The sequence below is a fragment of the Lissotriton helveticus genome, chromosome 3_1 (genome assembly GCF_964261635.1).
Source record: "Lissotriton helveticus chromosome 3_1, aLisHel1.1, whole genome shotgun sequence".
NCBI classification, from domain to species: domain Eukaryota; kingdom Metazoa; phylum Chordata; class Amphibia; order Caudata; family Salamandridae; genus Lissotriton; species Lissotriton helveticus.
In genome coordinates, this window is record NC_136061.1 from 327550231 (window position 1) to 327567451 (window position 17221).

Consider the following 17221-nt stretch of genomic DNA (forward strand, 5'->3'; position numbering starts at 1 on the left):
ACCAATTTTATAAAGATTTGAAAAATGATTGACCCAGATCTCAGGCATAATTGCCGTGTCAATCTTCCTATTATTGTTCCCATTAAAATATTCCTGGTTGACGGTTTGCCAGAAAAGTTTAGAGTCCCTGCTTTGGCAGGCTACCTGAAGTTGTTCCCAAGTCTCATGTCTAATCTCTAGCTTGCGTTTTTCTATCTCCTGCTTATATTCAGGGTGTGACTGCTTTACCTCAGATGTATTTCGGGGTTTTGATTTCTATACCTTAATTAGTTTGTTATGAAAAAAGTGCAGTCACCATCAAACCGCCTCTTTTTGCTCTGTGTACTGAACTTTCTTTTTTTGGTCAATATGACATTTATTGTCTCTTTTATTGACTCAAATGATGTCACCATAGCTGGAGGGTTTCTGGCGTCTTCCAGGCAATCTAATACTTGGGTCAAATTAGTAATAATAATTTGAGATTGAACCAAGTCAGGACTTATGGTGGACCACTTCCGAAGCAACCCCTTATTTTTGACATAAGATAATGGCCCCGATCTAATTGTGGCAGTTGTTCATAAGATTGTGTCGTCAATTCTAGCGATAAACTGTTAATTATGTTTACATTTTCCAGATTTTAATGCATTTTTAAGTATGTGAACTGCAACAAGCACAGGGAAACAGCAGGGTGAACAGTAAAGAAAATACACAATTGCAAACAAGTTGGTCACAATTCATGATTGACTAATTCGCATTTATAGCTTAAACTGAATGCCACTCTATACTGTAATAGCAGCAGGAAAGATCTGACTCAGCATCTCAAGTATGTTGTACAAATGTTGCAATGTAACGTGATTAGTGAATTACTATAGTAAACAAATAAATATACAAAATGTCGAGAAACACTGCTGCCACATGAACGACCTGAAACATAATTAATCTGATTTCAAATGGAAGGTTTCTAGAGTTCTTGAAATGCATGAAAAATGTAACTTGCTGGTAGGAGAAACTGGTAACATTTTCGACTTGAAAAAATCTGTAGACTAAAAAGGACCAACAAGAGTCCCACTAACAAATATTTTTCCATTATTTATATTCATAACAGTAACAAGGAAATGTTATGCTATTTCACCAATTGGACTGTTCAGTACTTTGGGATACAAGAAGTGATGAAATACGTATAAATATAGACTCCACAAGGCACTATAATCACAGCCTATGGTTTCTAATAATCTAGCAGATTGTACCTATATTTAGGCTATGAAAGCTATGTTCATAATTACAAAAGTCGAGCTGCTGCAATATTATGTGCATCAATTGCAACATATACCAAGCCACACTATCTCTTTATATGTGGGTTATGTAAGGGTTCAAATGAATAACCACTCTACAGTTTCTTTATGGAAGTATTTGAAATAATACAAATAATATTGCTGGGTCAGACAACCCCACAGAAATTACAAATGTATTCAAGATTCATAACTGCCATGGACAAGCCGATGATAAAGCCTGCTGAGTCGCCTCCTTCAGTGCCCGAAGAAAGGTGATAAGTGCCTCCTTTGGAGTGTCCCAAATGTGAGACAAAAAGCTACAAAGAATAAACAAAACACATCTTAACAATATTGTAGCACTTTATTGAAGATGAAGATTAATACAAAGTTATTAGCAAGGAAGCAAACTCCTTCGGACTTCACGGAAAAGGAAAGAGCCAAGCTAGACCATCCTGAAGAAATTCTAGCAGGTCTAACTACTAAAAACAAAATTCACTGGTGTCTGTTTCACAATGAAGAAAAAGCCCAAGTTTGATATCCTCTTCTCAGCACTGAATACGACAGTGCCACCACCCGTCTTCATGCCTCATACTATATGTAGCTCGAAGAACAGCCCTCTGGGTAACCACAAGCGTGAAACCCACAGTAATGTCTTGGCAGTGGCTTCTTAACCAGACTCTCAGTGTGGCATCCATGAATATGCTGCCTGAGAGCATTCACAGCACTCCTTCTACTTGACATGTACAAACTCTGGTAAGCACTTGGCATAGCTCTTAGCACTGGCCCAGCTCTCAACACAGATGCAACAATAACACATTCCAATCTACCCATCAAACTTGTAATATTTTCTTGGTAGTAAGTAGTAGTTGTGTCAAAAAGAAAGAGAAACTACCTGGGGACATCTGACACTGCCATTTCCCATGTTTTGACGTGCTGCACAAGGGTTCTCTATTACATAATTATCTGAAAGAAGAAATTTTAACACAAATTTATCTCAAATCTACAGCTGACCATCTCTGGTGGTTCTGCGCACAACCGCAGTCAGAAAATCATCGGGCTACAGACTAAGAAGCGTGAAAATGAAAAGCTAAGGCAGAAAGCCTTTTCCGTCTATGCACACATGAACTGGAACAACATCACCATATCCCTCAGGACTGCCCAACATGGCTCCAATTTAAGAAGGATTGAAGAAACACCTCTGATGGAGCGCTATGGTGCTCTAAAACTGTAGGGGTGCATTATAATCATGGATAGTCCGCATCCACACATATTCTATTTTCTATTTATTTCTATTTAACCCATTTGTAAAGCGCACGTAGACCAAGGTTTCATGGCGCTGATCAGAGTAGGGTGTGGACGGAGACTAATTCACTTTAGTTCATTCATGTGCCTGTGTAAACAGCCAAGTCTTAAGTTGTCTTCTGAACTGAAGTAGCTCAGAGCAGGAACGGATCTCAAATGGCAACGTGTTCCAAAGTTGTGGCGCCAGGAATCCAAAGCGACGGCCACCATATCGCTTTTTCTTAAACCTGGCGCTCACTAACAGGTTTTTATGTTTGGAACGGAGATCACAAATGGGGATGTGCCTGATTATCAGATCGTTGATGAAAATGGGACTGTAGCAGTTCAAGGACTTAAATGTTAAGCAGGCAGTTTTGAAGATTGACCGTTGAAGCAATGGGAGCCAATGCAGTTGTTTTAGTAGGGGTTTGGCCGATTGCCATTTGGGTAGTTAGTAGATCAATCTCGCGGCCTGGTTCTGTACCAGCTGGAGCCACTTTATCTGATACAGGGGAAGACCCAGGTAGATGGAATTAGCATAGTCCAGGTGAGACAGGACAAGTCCTATCACAACCTGGATCAGTGCTACCTGGGTGAGCAGATGGTGGATCTTCTGAATCTTACGTAACTGGAAGAAACACTTCGATACCAATGAACCCACTTGGGTGTTTAGCGAAAGATCGCGATCGATGTTAACCCCTAAACATTTTACAGCAGAGGCCGGTTTGGGCAGAGGACCAAATTCTGTGGGCCAATAGTGGGGGCCCCAGTGAATGCAGCTATCTCCTATCAATAACACCTCCGTTTTCCCGGGGTTTAGTTTCAACTGGTTATGGTCCATCCAGTGACGGATGAATACCATAGTTTCCTGGAAATCGGTGATGGACTTAGTGGAGTTATCAATAGTAAAAGACAGCTGCAGATCATCCGCATAGTTAAATGTGGATACTTGCCTCTGTTTTAGAGCTTTGATTAAGGGGAGGAGGTACAGGTTGAATAGATGTGGGGACAGGGAGGATCCCTGTGGGACTCCGCAGGTGGTATTCAGCCTGGGGGCAGTGAAGGTGGATAAATGAACTGCCTGCGTACGATCCTCCAAAAAGGAAGTGATCCATTTCAGGGCAGTGCCCTGAAAGCCTGCCCGTCCGACACGGTCCACCAAGATGGTATGGTCCACCGTGTCGAACACGGCAGACAGATCTAAAAGGACCAGTGCTTGGGGGATGCTTGCATCAACCTTCCTTCGGAGCTCGTCCAGGACTGCCAGAATGACTGCCTCTGTAGAATGACCCGGTCGAAAACCAGCCTGATGGGAGTCCAGATGTCCAGTGTGTTCCATGAAATCGGACATACACTTTGCCACATGTGCCTCTAATACCTTGGCTAGGTAAGGGAGCTGAGAGATCGGGCGATAGTTGGAGGGTTCCGAAGTGTCGGCCCCGATCTTTTTCAGCAAGGGAACCACTATCGCGTCCTTAAATGATCTGAGGACACATCCTTGAGAGATTGATGAATTGAGCAAAGACAGAGCAGGTTGAGGGGAGGAAGAAAAAACCTCCCTCAATATATATGGTGGGCAGCAGTCCCGAGGAGAGCCAGATTTTACTTTGGACAGTAAAAGAAAACATGTTTCCTCACTAATTGAGGGAAAAATGTCCATGATAGAGTTGTTCATGATAGTGTCCTTCGGTGGCTTAGTTGATGGGGGGCATATGATACTAGCTTTAACGGCTGTAATTTTATCCAAAAAGAAAGAGTTCAATTTGTCACATAGCTCGGGAGAGGGAGTGGGTTTAAGTGACAGTCTATCCGGGTTGGATAGCTCATCCACTATTGAAAAGATCTCTTTCGATTTGTTGGAAGAGGTAAGGATTCTCGAAGAGAAGTGTACAACCTTTGCTGCTTTAATAGCTTTATTGTATTTGACCTGTTCTTGTTTATAGAGGATCCTGTCCCCTGGGTCATAGCCCACTCTCCATTTCTTTTATTTTTGGCAATGTGCCAATTTCATTTCCTTCAATTCCTTGGTGAACCATTTGTGGACTTCAGCCTTACGGTTGATTCTGATTTTTTTTAAGGGAGCAAAATTGTTACTGGCTGTAATTAACCAAGATGCGATCTGAGATTCCTGATTCTTGTGTTGTATTAACTTTGATCAATAGAATTGTATTGTAATAACAAACATGTGCAAGTGAATGAACAGGAGTAGTATTTGTTCCATGGAGAAGATTATATTTGAAACTGTAACCTTTAGTATACTGCATTTGCTTGACTAAAAGCTTATGTGTAATGTAATGCATTTTGATTTAAACGTGCACCATGATGAAGATTGCACGAAGAAATAATGAGTTATGCTTAACATGTAATAAATGTAGATGTTTGCAACACAAAGCATTGTTAACATGAGTGTATAATTTGAGGTGTCAAGGCCCTAATGAAATGTTCACGTTGTGCTTGTGAAAGGCCTATCCGTTTATTCTTATGTTGGCCGAATTGTGTAGGCCTGAAAATGTAATTTCCTTGGTAGGCTTTCGCATTTGGAGGTAGTCAGCGAATCTCATGTGTATGCAAGGATGTTCTGCTCTCACATTTCAGTTGCAGTTGTCTTTGTTAGATAGGACAAACGTCTTTTGTTTTAGGAGTTAAGTATGGAGGAGTAGTGATACTTTTTAAACAGAAGGTCGATAATTGGGAGCCGGTGTTCCTTCTTGCTGAGGAGACATGGGAACCAAAGTCATCGGACTACACTTGGAGAAGACGGTGGAAAATACCTAGGAGAGGTGCCCGTTAGCATGAGGTTATCTGTGGGCGTGTTTTACATCTTTGCATTTTGTATTAGGGAAAGGGCCCCGAGGGAGGAGGGTCAGAAGGAGTCAGGTGATTTAGGAGAAGGGGTGAGGAGATCGATCTGAAAAGAGCATCTTAGAAGGAGATCTGTAGCTATGGCTACCTGATATACTCTGTGAATGTACTTCCTAGGAAGTCATCACGAGCTGACACCTTTAACTGACTTTGCCTGGGAAATGCTAAGCAGGGATTCCATCTTACAGATAGAGTAGGGATCGTTTAATGCTTCTTGATTTACAGCCTCAGATGAAGTCTGACTTGAATATTGGAGCAGTTCTTGCTTGTGTCCTATTCTTAGAACTTTTTATCCTCTTCATGATTCATCAGATTAGACTCATTCGTAGATATAGATTTGTATTAGTTGCCATGTATTTTTACAACCGCGTCATGAGGTGCTTATATATTCCGTTGTTTTTTGCTTTGTAATAAACCACTAAACTGGAGTATGGAGTCTGTGATCTTTTGAGCTATAGTTCCCATCAACTGTTGAATTGACTGAAATTAGTTGTCTCTCCCCTTTACACTTCTCAGCAGGTAATAAAGGCCCATTGGCCCAGGGTTCTTAGTTAAATTTGGCAGTGGAAAGCCGACTTTATCAGTTGGTAGCAAGAGGACGGTTACCTCTGCAGTAAGGGGAGTAGCTAGGGAAAGGTTAGTTAAAACCCCATAGAGTTCAAGAGATGGTAGTTCAGAGGATTGAGAGAGGAGGACAAAACACAAAAGAGGCTCCCTGGGTGCCAAAATATAGGGAGAGGAGGGCAGGGAAAATCACAGAACAATCACAGACCTCCCCCTTTGAATTAATTAATATATAGGTGATACAACCTATAATAGAAAAAACATAATTGTCCCACAGACAGTATTCTTTTCTTAATTTATTTGATCAAAAACTTTTTGGGGAGTTATATCTATAAATGTATTTGTAAAAAATGCATTACTATACACAGATTAAATGGAACAGCCCCACCATGACATTATACAAAATCTACAAGGACATTGTAACACCACAAATCACAAGCACGCCAGACATACTATACACAACTTAATAAAGAAGAACAATACATCCAACAAACCATCAATACAAAAATAACACAATAAGCATTTCAAAATTCATAACAAAACAACAAACAAACAATGCCGGCGCGCGTTTCGGAGTGGAGGTTTAGACCAACAATTTTTTTTTAAGGGCGCAGAAGGTGCAATTCATAAGATGATCAGTTCCTATCCAAAGATCTTGAACGTATATTTACAAAGTGGTGTAAGGGTCTCTTTTTTCACAATATATAAACATAATTCAGGTGGCACAGACAAGCAGGAGAAAAGACCATGTACTAGGTCAAGAATCAGGGTAACTTCAAGAAGGTCAAAAGTACATTGAACTGTGAAAACAACACCCCAAGAGCGGTGATGGAAAAGCGGACAAAGGGCAACGTAGAAGCCTCAAGCCGCTATGCCATGAAGATGCTGTGTTTAACACACGAAGGGCAAGTTAAAAGTGGACCGCAGTGCATTCCAAAGCGGAAAGGCCAAATGGACTTATGTTAGCTGGGGGCCGCTCGCTTAGAGGATGTCCCGGGTGGGTCAAGGCCACAGCTTGTAAATTCTTCTGTATCAAGTGTGCCGGGGGTCTCTGCTTCCGTGGGAATCAGTTGTGGTGTTGCAAAGTCCTTGTAGATTTTGTATAATGTCATAGTGGGGCTGTTCCATTTAATCTGTGTATAGTAATGATTTGTTTTACAAATGAATTTATATATATAACTCCCCAAAAAGGTTTTTGATAAAATAAAGAAAAGAATACTGTCTGTGAGACAATGATGTTTTTTCTATTATAGGATGTATCACCTATATATTAATTAATTAATAGGGGGAGGTCTGTTGCTATTGTTCAAGAGAGGGGGACAACAGCGCTTGGTGGAGACTGACAGAGAGTGACGATGCAGCGGAAAAAGCAGTTCGCGGAGGAGTGAGTATGAATAGGTATGTTGTTAGATCGCGGTGATGGTTTGATTGTGTGATGTCTTGGGGAGTTGGAATGAGGGTTGAATGATTGTGGTTTCGGACTGTACACACGCACGGTCCATGTGATTTCTTGAGGTCAGGCTCGACGAGTAGTGTAAGATCCCGGGATAGATAGATTGTAGTGTAGAAGACACCCAGAGCCGTAACTGTCGACCATTGATTGTGGGAGTCGTGAGATGTCATCGACAAATCCACCCGAGATAGGGAACGAGAGAGTGTGTGTTAGAGTGACCAACACAGGTTGTGGGTTACAGTGTGTGTAAAATCAAGTGATTGGATCCTATCAATTATTTGTGTGACGTCTGGCCGTTCATGGGCAGATGGTCAAGGGCAGTTGTCTAGTCGTGTTGCAGACAGACAATTGGTGATGGCTGCAATGCAACCTCTAACCATACCAACACAGTTCGAAGTGTTAGATGCATGGATGAGAGCGGCGTATGCAAGAAAAAGGGATCGAAGTCAGGAAAGGGTAAAGAAGTCGATCAGGGCGTTTCAAGATACACAATGAGACGCATTGGCAAAGAGATGGAGGGTAGACACCATTGAGGGAGATAGATTGTTTCCATTGCTAATAAAAGTGGGAGATGCTCAGAAGAGAAGAGAAGAGGAAGATCATAGTGCTACAGATGACAGTCTTTTGGAAAGGTTATTGGCAGAGTGTCCACCTCCAAATAACCCAGATTCGGAAGAGGGAATGAGAGTTCTTACAGAGGAAATTGGGGAATCACAGACAAACTCAAGTGTAGGAGTAAGAGGAAGGATTTCAACAAGAACAGAGGGAACGGGAGCACATCCCCTGAGGAGTGCAGAGACAGGTGGAGTAATTCCAATTGTTTGGCTACCGGAAGCTCTTACAGTGCTGGTCACCATTGGTTCCACAGTATCAATATACGATCCACACATGGCAGGAAAGGGGAGTCTGGTACGATCTGTAATTGGAGAAAGTACAGATTCTGGTGGGAATGGGACAGCGAGTGGAAGAGGTCACCGTTTGAGGCCCATAGAATAGAGTATGCCTTTGCCAACCACCGCAGATTCTTCTAGAGGACAGGTGGAACAGAGAGCAGCAAGGACAGGGTCTTTAGCTGATTCACGCTCTGACTTGAGGATGTGGGAACCCCCAGTGAGATGTCCAGGTGGAAGGGTGTTGGGAAATGACAATGGGCAGGGAGTTTCGGGGAGTCAATCTGTCTCACAGAACATAATGGAAGGGGATCAGTGGGAAGATCAGTGTAGTGAGAGTGGAGAGTCAAGGAGTGCATTGAGTCGAGGAACAATTAAAGCTGCTATGAGGGCTAAAGTGTTGGATGTGGTGATATTGAAGGCAGACGTGGAGGAAATAATCAGTGGAAACTTGCTCTTGGAAAACATGGAACTTTATGAGCCAGATGAATTGCTGTTTGTGGCGATGGATATAACTCGCAAGGCGAGGAAAGCACATGAGAAATTGACAGAGTTGGCACAAAGATATGATATGACTTTGTTCAAAACAAAGATGTTGCAGGGAAATCACAGGATAAATGACAGTGATCAGGAACTAGAAGAGAAAACACACATATGTTATGTTATTGTGTCTTATAGAGCGTAACAGCTTCCCCAGGAAAGGGGCGTCCCAGCGCTAGTACAGGAAAGACTGACAGAGCAAAAGGAGCAGGCACGGACTAAGATGCAGGGAAAAGATAAGTCTTGATGGCCTTCCTAAATTCTAAGTGATTGTTGAGGCCACGAAACTGCACAGGGAGTGTGTTCCACAAAGTAGCAAAAGGAGCGGCCACCGGCACTAACTCTTTGTGTCTGGGGAACCACCACCAAGTGCTGGCCCTGTGAGCGGAGAAGCAGTGGTGGGGCATATGGCAAGAGGAGATTGGCCAGAATAGGAGGGGTGGCCAGTTTCAAAACCTTAAAGAAAATACATAAGGTTTTAAATTCAATACACCTGGCCACAAACAAGCCCAGCAATGGTCTGAGCCCCCGTAGGAGTCCGAAACAAGTCCCTGCTGTTTTTTTGGTTTGGACTCGATAGTTTAAGGAGGAGCCCAGCCAAACCCCTACATTTTTTACTGCGTGTTTGGGGGCGGGGTGGTTTGACCAGGCTGGACACAATATTTGTGAATTGATTGTAGGGATATGTGCATTGAGCTTGACAAATTGGAGGAAAGGAGGTCAAAGAAGAAGAGTGCTAGAAAGAGCATAAGAGAAACACCACCTCCAGGAGGAGGGAAAGTAAGAGTAGAGGCTTTTCTGTTGCGAGAGGTACAGAGAGGAGGGTATATGAATGTGCCTTGGAGTAGAGGTGATTTGGCGGCGTTTACCAATGATTTTCCTCGGCTGAGGAAAAAACCTGTTTAGTGATACAAACAAGTTAATGTATTTGTCAAAAGTTCAAAGGTGCTCTGGATTGATTTAAATACTTTATTTGATATTGTGGTACCAAGTGATTTGTGGTCAGCTTGTAAAATTGCTGTCGATTGGCCGTCTTCAGAACCTGAGCGAGATTCTGTTACACATGTTCCTTCACCTGTGGTTATCAAAAAGTATGAGCAAGTAATCACATGGTTGCAATCCAAGATTTCACCACACAATATTGATTGGGTTAAGTTAGACAGAACTGTTCAGGAGCCAAAAGAGACTCTACATGCCTAATATGAGAGGCTCTTGCAAGCCTTCAGGCAGTTTGTCTCCAAATTTGTTTTAGGATTGAGACCAGAAGTTAGCCTCGTGATACAATAGCATTTGAGTTGCTGGCAGAATAAATCCCTGGATGAGATTCTACGGTATGCCAGGTACTGTAATGACGAAGTGGACTCAAAACATAAGAAGCTTAAGGATAGGTTAATGTTGGTCCAAATGCAGAATGCAGAGAAGGAAGATCAGGCACAGTCAAGTGGAGGAACATTAGGAAGAAGACAGGAGAACACTCAAGGAGGGACCCCAAATGCATTGGGTCAGGGAAGTAGAAGACCCATAGACCCTAAGACAGGAATAGATGTTGCCATACTTAATAAACCCACTGCATGTCATAATTGTCACAAGATCGGGTATTGGAAGCACAAGTGTAGGGCGAATCCAGCTAATCAGACTCAAGAGGAGGAAGTGGTGCAGACACCTGAGGTCGTCAATGCAGGGACAAGACCCAGATCGGTACACGGAGGGACAATAGGTCCACAGGTACATGTTTCCCAGCCACCAAGAATCCCACAGGAAAATAGAACTTACCAACAGATGCCTTTTATTGAGACCTTCGATGAATTAGATTCAGACCCATTACAACAACGGTGTCTGAGGGGGAAGGAAGACTGTCCAGTGGATCAGTCTTGGAGGTAGACCAGAGAGGCAGATGTTGACGGTCATCCAACTACCTTTTTGGTTCATACTGGTGCTACTCGGTCTACTGTGAGATCTGCAGTAGTTTACAACTTACCCCTTTCAGGACAATCGATTCAAGTTGTAGGAGTGGCGAATAAGAGAATGACTAATCTATTGACTGAGGCAATACCTGTGAGAATAGGAACCTTTCACAATCAACACCAATTTGTGGTATGTGACTCAAGTCCAGTCTGTTTGTTGGGTCATGATCGTTTGTGCAAATTGAACTGCACCATCTATTGCACACCTAAGGGAGTGGAACTGCATTCTAATGATGATGATACTGCATTTAAAGTGGTGAATCAGAATCTGTGTGCAGAGATATTCTCTGTGCTAACAGTTGAGGAGCTCCCACTCGACTTGAGAGATTCTGCCTCGCTGGACGTATGGGATTTCACAGGGGAAGAGATAGGACTCATCAAAGGAGTTGAGTGAGTTAAGATCCAAGATAAACCAGATGCCGAGTTTCCGAGAACACCTTAGTACAATATATCACCGGAAATGAGTGCAGGAATCAAGCCTGTGATTGAGTCTATGATCAGACAGGTAAATCCTGAAGGAAATAATGGGAAGTCCCTGTAACTCACTAATCATGGAATTGCAGAAACCGAGTGAGAAGTATAGGATTATGCAGGACCTGCGCAAGGTCAATACGATTGTGGTTCCATTTTGTCCCGTAGTACTGAATCCATCAGTGATACTGTTCCAGAACCCATGCAAAGCTGAGTAGTTTACAGTGATTGATCTTTGTCAGGCATTCTTTTCTAAACCATTGCATGAGGAGAGCCACTTTTGATTTACTTTCCGGCTGGAAGATCGTGTATGAACGTGGTGTCGTATCCCTCAAGGGTATACAGAGAGTCCATCAATCTTCAATCAGGTTTGGAAGAAGAATCTTGAGAGCCATGTACTGCCACGTAATTCGGTTCTTATGCAGTACATTGGTGACCTCCTGATTGCATCTGAGACGGAGGACACTTGCAGAATCGATACTGTTGCTTTATTGAACCATCTAGCAGAGAATAGACACAAGGTGGCCCCAAACAAGTTACAATATTGTTTGACTGAAGCTCAGTATTTGGGTCACCGAATCAAGAGAGGCAAAAGGAAGGTGTCACCAGATCGAATCTAGGCGATTATAAAAATGACTTACCTACCACTCAGAAGGAAGTCAGGATGTTTGTGGGAATGGTTGGGTACTGTCGGCAGTGGATCCCAATTCTTTCCTTGAAGGCGAAGCCTTTACAGAGGCTGACGCACAAGGACGTGAGCGATATAGTACCATGGGATCATGACTGTCTGGTTGCGTTTTTGGTGTTGAGAGAGGACCTGTATCGTGCCCCAGCTCTGGGGATGCCAGACTACAACAAGACCTTTTCATTGTTCTATTATGAGCGAGAAGATTGTGCTTTGTCAGTACTAACTCAAAGTCTTGGGGGAATCCGTAGTCCAGTTGCCTACTTCTCAGCTACTTTAGATCCAGTAGCTTCAGCATTGCCCGGATGTCAGCAATGAGAGATGTGAGAGTATTGTCATGGGTCATCCATTTACTGTTTTTGTTCCACACTCAGATGAGAACTAAGACACAACAAATGACAAGTAATACACTCACATGTTATGAGCAGGTTATACTTGCTTCAGAGAATGTGACTTTGAAATGTTATTCTGTTCTGAATCCTGCTACATTCATGCCTTTGCCAAATGTAAGTGATGAAGATTGTGAGGACAATGACTGTCTCGATGTGACTAAACTTTGCACCAAACCGAGGTCTGACATTGGGGATGAACCACTACCTGAGTCTGATTAACTCATTTTTGTAGATGGTTCCTGCTTAAGAGACAATGTGGGTCCCTTGTGATCAGCATTTGCTGTATGCACCATTTCTGGAGTCGCGGAAGCTGCTTGTTTACTGCACAGGTAGCTGAAATAATTGCTTTGACTCGTGCATGTTTGGTTGCTGATCAAATCCGAGTCACCGCTTACACCGACAGTCAGTATGGGTTCGATGTGGTTCATGACTTCGGACAGCTATGGTCACAGAGGGGTTTCATAACGTCATCAGGATCTCCCATTAGAAATGGGGAATAAGTGAGACAACTGTTAGAAGCTTTTCAGCGACCACGAGAAATTGCTGTTGTAAAATGTACAGCCCATGGGACAGAAAGGACTTTGCCTCTCTAGGAAATAGATATGCAGACGAAGTTGCAAGTTTTTTTGCTGAACAGGTATGTATTTTTACTGGAGATTATATAGGAGAGAGCCTAGAAAGAACTGAGGTCAGCATGATGTTAGCCATGGCAGATACCTGGGATGAGAAGTGGAAAAAGCTGTGTGGGCCAGAGCAGGTTTTGAGAAAGGAGATGAAGGGATTTGGGTTTCAAGTGATGGTCAAGCAGTATTACCAGACGATTTAATAAGTCATATGGCAAGACAGATTCATGGAGCAGGGCACCTTGGAAAGGATGCTATGGTGCGGGTGTTCATACAGACGTGGTACAATCCACTGTTCCATGCGTTTGCTGAAGCAGTGTGTCACAGGTGTGTTACGTGTCAACAAATGAATGCTGGAAAGAAAATTGTGGTTGTATGGAGTCATATTGGAAGGTCTGAAGGACCTTTCAACAGGATACAGCTCAATTTTATCGAGATGCCTGAATGCAATGGTTTGAGGTACTTTCCGGTAGTGGTGTGTGTTTTCTCACGGTGGGTGGAAGCGTACCCGATGGGAAGATGTGACAGCCTGACAGTAGCAAAGCTGTTGCTGAAGGAGTTGATTCCGCGGTTGGGTTTTCCAACATCATTAGAGTCCACAGTGAAATCATGAAGTTACTTTGTGCTGCCTTAAATGTTGATCAAAGACTGCTTTGCAGCTATGTGGAACAGATTAATGGGACTTTAAAGATGAGGATGGCGAAAGTGTGTTTGTCTACGTCTTTGAAATGACAGGATACATTGCCACTGGTGTTGATGAGTGTTCGTAGTACCCCTGATAGAAGAACCGGCCTTTCACAACATGAGATCCTGATGGGGAGGGCTATGAGGTTACCAGCAGTGCCATCCACAGCCTTGATAAACATCACAGATGATTTGATCCTTGAGTATTGCAAAGGACTGGCTGATGTGGTCTGTTCTGTGTCTCACCAGGTGGAAGCTGCCACTGCCCCGACCTCAAGAGACCTCTGCCATGACCTGTGTCCGGTTGATTGGGTGCTAGTTCACAAGCATGTGTGGAAAAGTTGTCTTGATGCTCATAGGAGAGGTCTTTACCAAGTGATCTTGGTGACGAATACAGCGATGAAGTGTGGAGGTTTGCCAAATTGGATACATGCCTCCCACACTCGCAGAGTTTCAGAACCCCTGGAAGAAACAGCTCCTCTCGTAGAAGAAAATCCAGCTGTGGCAGCAAAGACACTCAAGAGGAAAAGACAAGCTGTGGGAGTTGTTGACGAGGCTGGTCCACCAGAACAATCTGAGGAGGGTTACGTTACACAAGACCCAGGTATTGACTTTGAGGGAGAAGGTAACATTGCGAATGGCATAGATTCAAACTCAGAAGAAGTAACTGTTGTGCAAGGTGGTCAGGGGCAGAGGAGAAAAGCTGACACTGCAGAGGACTTGTGGCCTGGGAGACAAAGGAGGCTAAAGCTGAGTCTAGCACTTGAAAGGGACCTTGCTCCTGTGTCAGAGACATCTGAATCGGAACTGAGTGAAGCAGAGCAAGCTCAAGAAGGCCCAAGAAGGTCGAAGAGAGTAAGAGTGCCTAGCCAAAATATGCTGCTACAGAGTGCTCTTATATGGTCACTGGTGCCGGGAGTAGTGGGAACCGGGAGGTCTTCACAAGTGGTCAGCAGAACGCCCGAGCTGAAAACTGATGTGGGATTGATAGTTCCTGGACTGGAAATAGAGGGAATGCTGACAATAACTGTTCCGAGACATCCAGTATTGAGCAGAGTGTGGATTATGACTCTTCATGAATTGTCCTTTCTGACTTTTGGATATCAGCCACCAGCACAGGAGATTGCAGCTGTTTGTCTTGAGATTTTGCAGCGTGTGCTAATCGAAACTGGTTCTGAGCTTAAAAGGGACTGTGAACGTACTGAGAACTGTAAATAATTGTCTCAAGGAAGATAACCTAGGTCAGTGCTGAAGAAGAATACATTTAGGGTTTTCCATAGAAGAAGAAAGAGGGCTAGGGAAATCTTTTTGGACTGCGTAAATATAATAAGTGGAACTGATCTGTTAAAGAATTTCCAGTGCTTCAATGAACTGTGTTTGAACTGGTTGAGCAGCTCTCTGAGGAGGAGAAAAATAGACTTTTTGTGTACCCTCTTGCTGAACTAAACCGACAAGCTAAAGATGGAGTCTAGAAGTTAGAACCGTAGGTCTAAGTATGTAATAGGTACACTCATTGTAGGAGTGATGGTTGTTATAGCAGTAGTTATTATTGTATCTGTAACCATTTCACATGAAGCAGAAGTTGGGAAGGTGAGAGTACAAGGGCCGTCCACACCTACTACTTCTAGCACAAAAGAGGGTATTGTAGGAGCTGAAAAGGCTATACTAGATCAGGGTAGTTGTATGTTGCATGTAGATTTATCTAGGGGTGATTACATGCTTAATGCATATGCAAAGCTGCTATATGAGTATGTAAATACAATGGATGTGAGAGACTGTTGTGTGTATGCAATTGCCTGCATCTGTGGAGGAGGGTATTCATTACCACCATCTCCCTGTGACGTATGGTATTACATGTATTTCATTGCTTAGTATGTTTTATGATAAAGGTCATTATGAGTATTATTTTTCTAATTATGATGTAGTGCTTTCAGAGGTTCCAGCTTATAAGCATTTGAATAAGTAATTATTACAAGCAGGAAGTTAGAGTAGGAAAGTATTTCATACCTATTGTAACTTTAGATACAGCTTATGCACATCATCACAACTTGACATGTTCCTTAACAGATGTAGAAAAGAAGTTTATAGAGCAGGTAGAAGACATCTAACAGGAAATAGTTATGACAATGAAGGGAAAGTTGAATGGACCAAGGAGGAGTTAGCGTTTAAAGCAAAAGGGAGTAGTCGTCCAATTGCGTTGGATTTCGAGCAGAGAGGGAAGTTGTGGGTGAGACAAGTTCAAACATATTATGATAAAGTCTTCGTGGGAGAGAGTGCATATGATCATATTTTCACCATTGAGACTACAGCAAAGAAATGTCTACAAGACGCAGTACAAGTGGTGCCCAATGTGTATTTTATGTGTGGGAAAGATGCCTATGTGCGGTTGCCATTGAATTGGTATGGTACGTGCTATGTGGCAGTAGTATTTCCCAAGATTTATCATGTGGAGGATTTGGACCATTTGGAAGGTGGATTACATCCTTGAAGAAAACGAGGTGCAAGTGCAGGAGAAATCGTAGGAGATGTTTTTGGAGCATTGATACCAGGTTTGGGAGTGGTGTTGAATGATGTCAAGATTAGAAAGTTGTTGACTATTGTGGACAAGCTGTCAGCAAATACAGTTCAGTCATTGTTGCTTGTAGATGGAGAGATGGTGTCGATAAGAGCTAAGGTGATAAAGAACCATCTTGCTTTAGATGTTTTACTGGCAAAAGAGGGCGGAGTCTGTAAAATGTTGAAAGTCCAACAGTACTGCACTTATATTCCTGAAAATAGTAAAGATCTGAAGAGGTATATAAGTAACATCACTGAGATTCATCATGAGGTCCATGATTTAGCGACAGAAGGAGTTTGGGACAAGGTGGGTAAAGGATTTGGTAAAGTAGGAAGTTGGTTTTCTACCCTTGGAAAGGGAATTCTTGGTTACATCTTAAAGCCTAATATTGTAGTGATGGTTTGTGCGATTATATTGCGGGGATTAGTTAGAGCTTACAAGTGGCGTAAAGCAAACCGAGTTGAGAACTCACTTAGAGAGCAAGAGAGAAGGATGGAAAGACTGCATGACAGTCATTATGAGAATACTAAAAGCCTGGAGATGTTCAGACAGGGAGGAGTGGCTACAAGTTCTGTTTAGGTGTGTTCTTTCTCCAGGGAGTGTGATTTGTTGTGATGACACTAGTCATCAGACAGGGGAACTGATGGAGCGCGATGGTGCGCTAACATTTTTGGGGTGCATTATAATCATAGATAGTCCGCATCCACATATATTCTTGTGTTGTATTAACTTTGATTAGTAGAGTTGTATTGTAATAACAAACATGTGCAGTGAATGAACAGGAAAAGTATTTCGTGCGGTGGAGAAGAGAAAAGAAATAGCATTTATATTTGGAACTGTAACCTTTAGAATACTGCATTTGCCTAAGAAAAAGCTTGTGTGTACTGTAATGCATTTTGATGTAAACGTCCACCATGATGAAGTTTGCACGAAGAAATAATGAGTTATGGTTAGCGTGTAATAATTGTAGATGTTTGTAACGCAAAGCATTATTAACATGAATGT

At 42.7% G+C, this 17221-nt stretch overlaps 1 protein-coding gene across 10 annotated transcripts in view; it reads right to left on the minus strand.

The window, feature by feature from the left end:
- Positions 1 to 17221, minus strand: part of SPATA22 (spermatogenesis associated 22) — a 1667071-nt gene that overhangs the window by 418379 nt on the left and 1231471 nt on the right. The window lies entirely within an intron of this gene.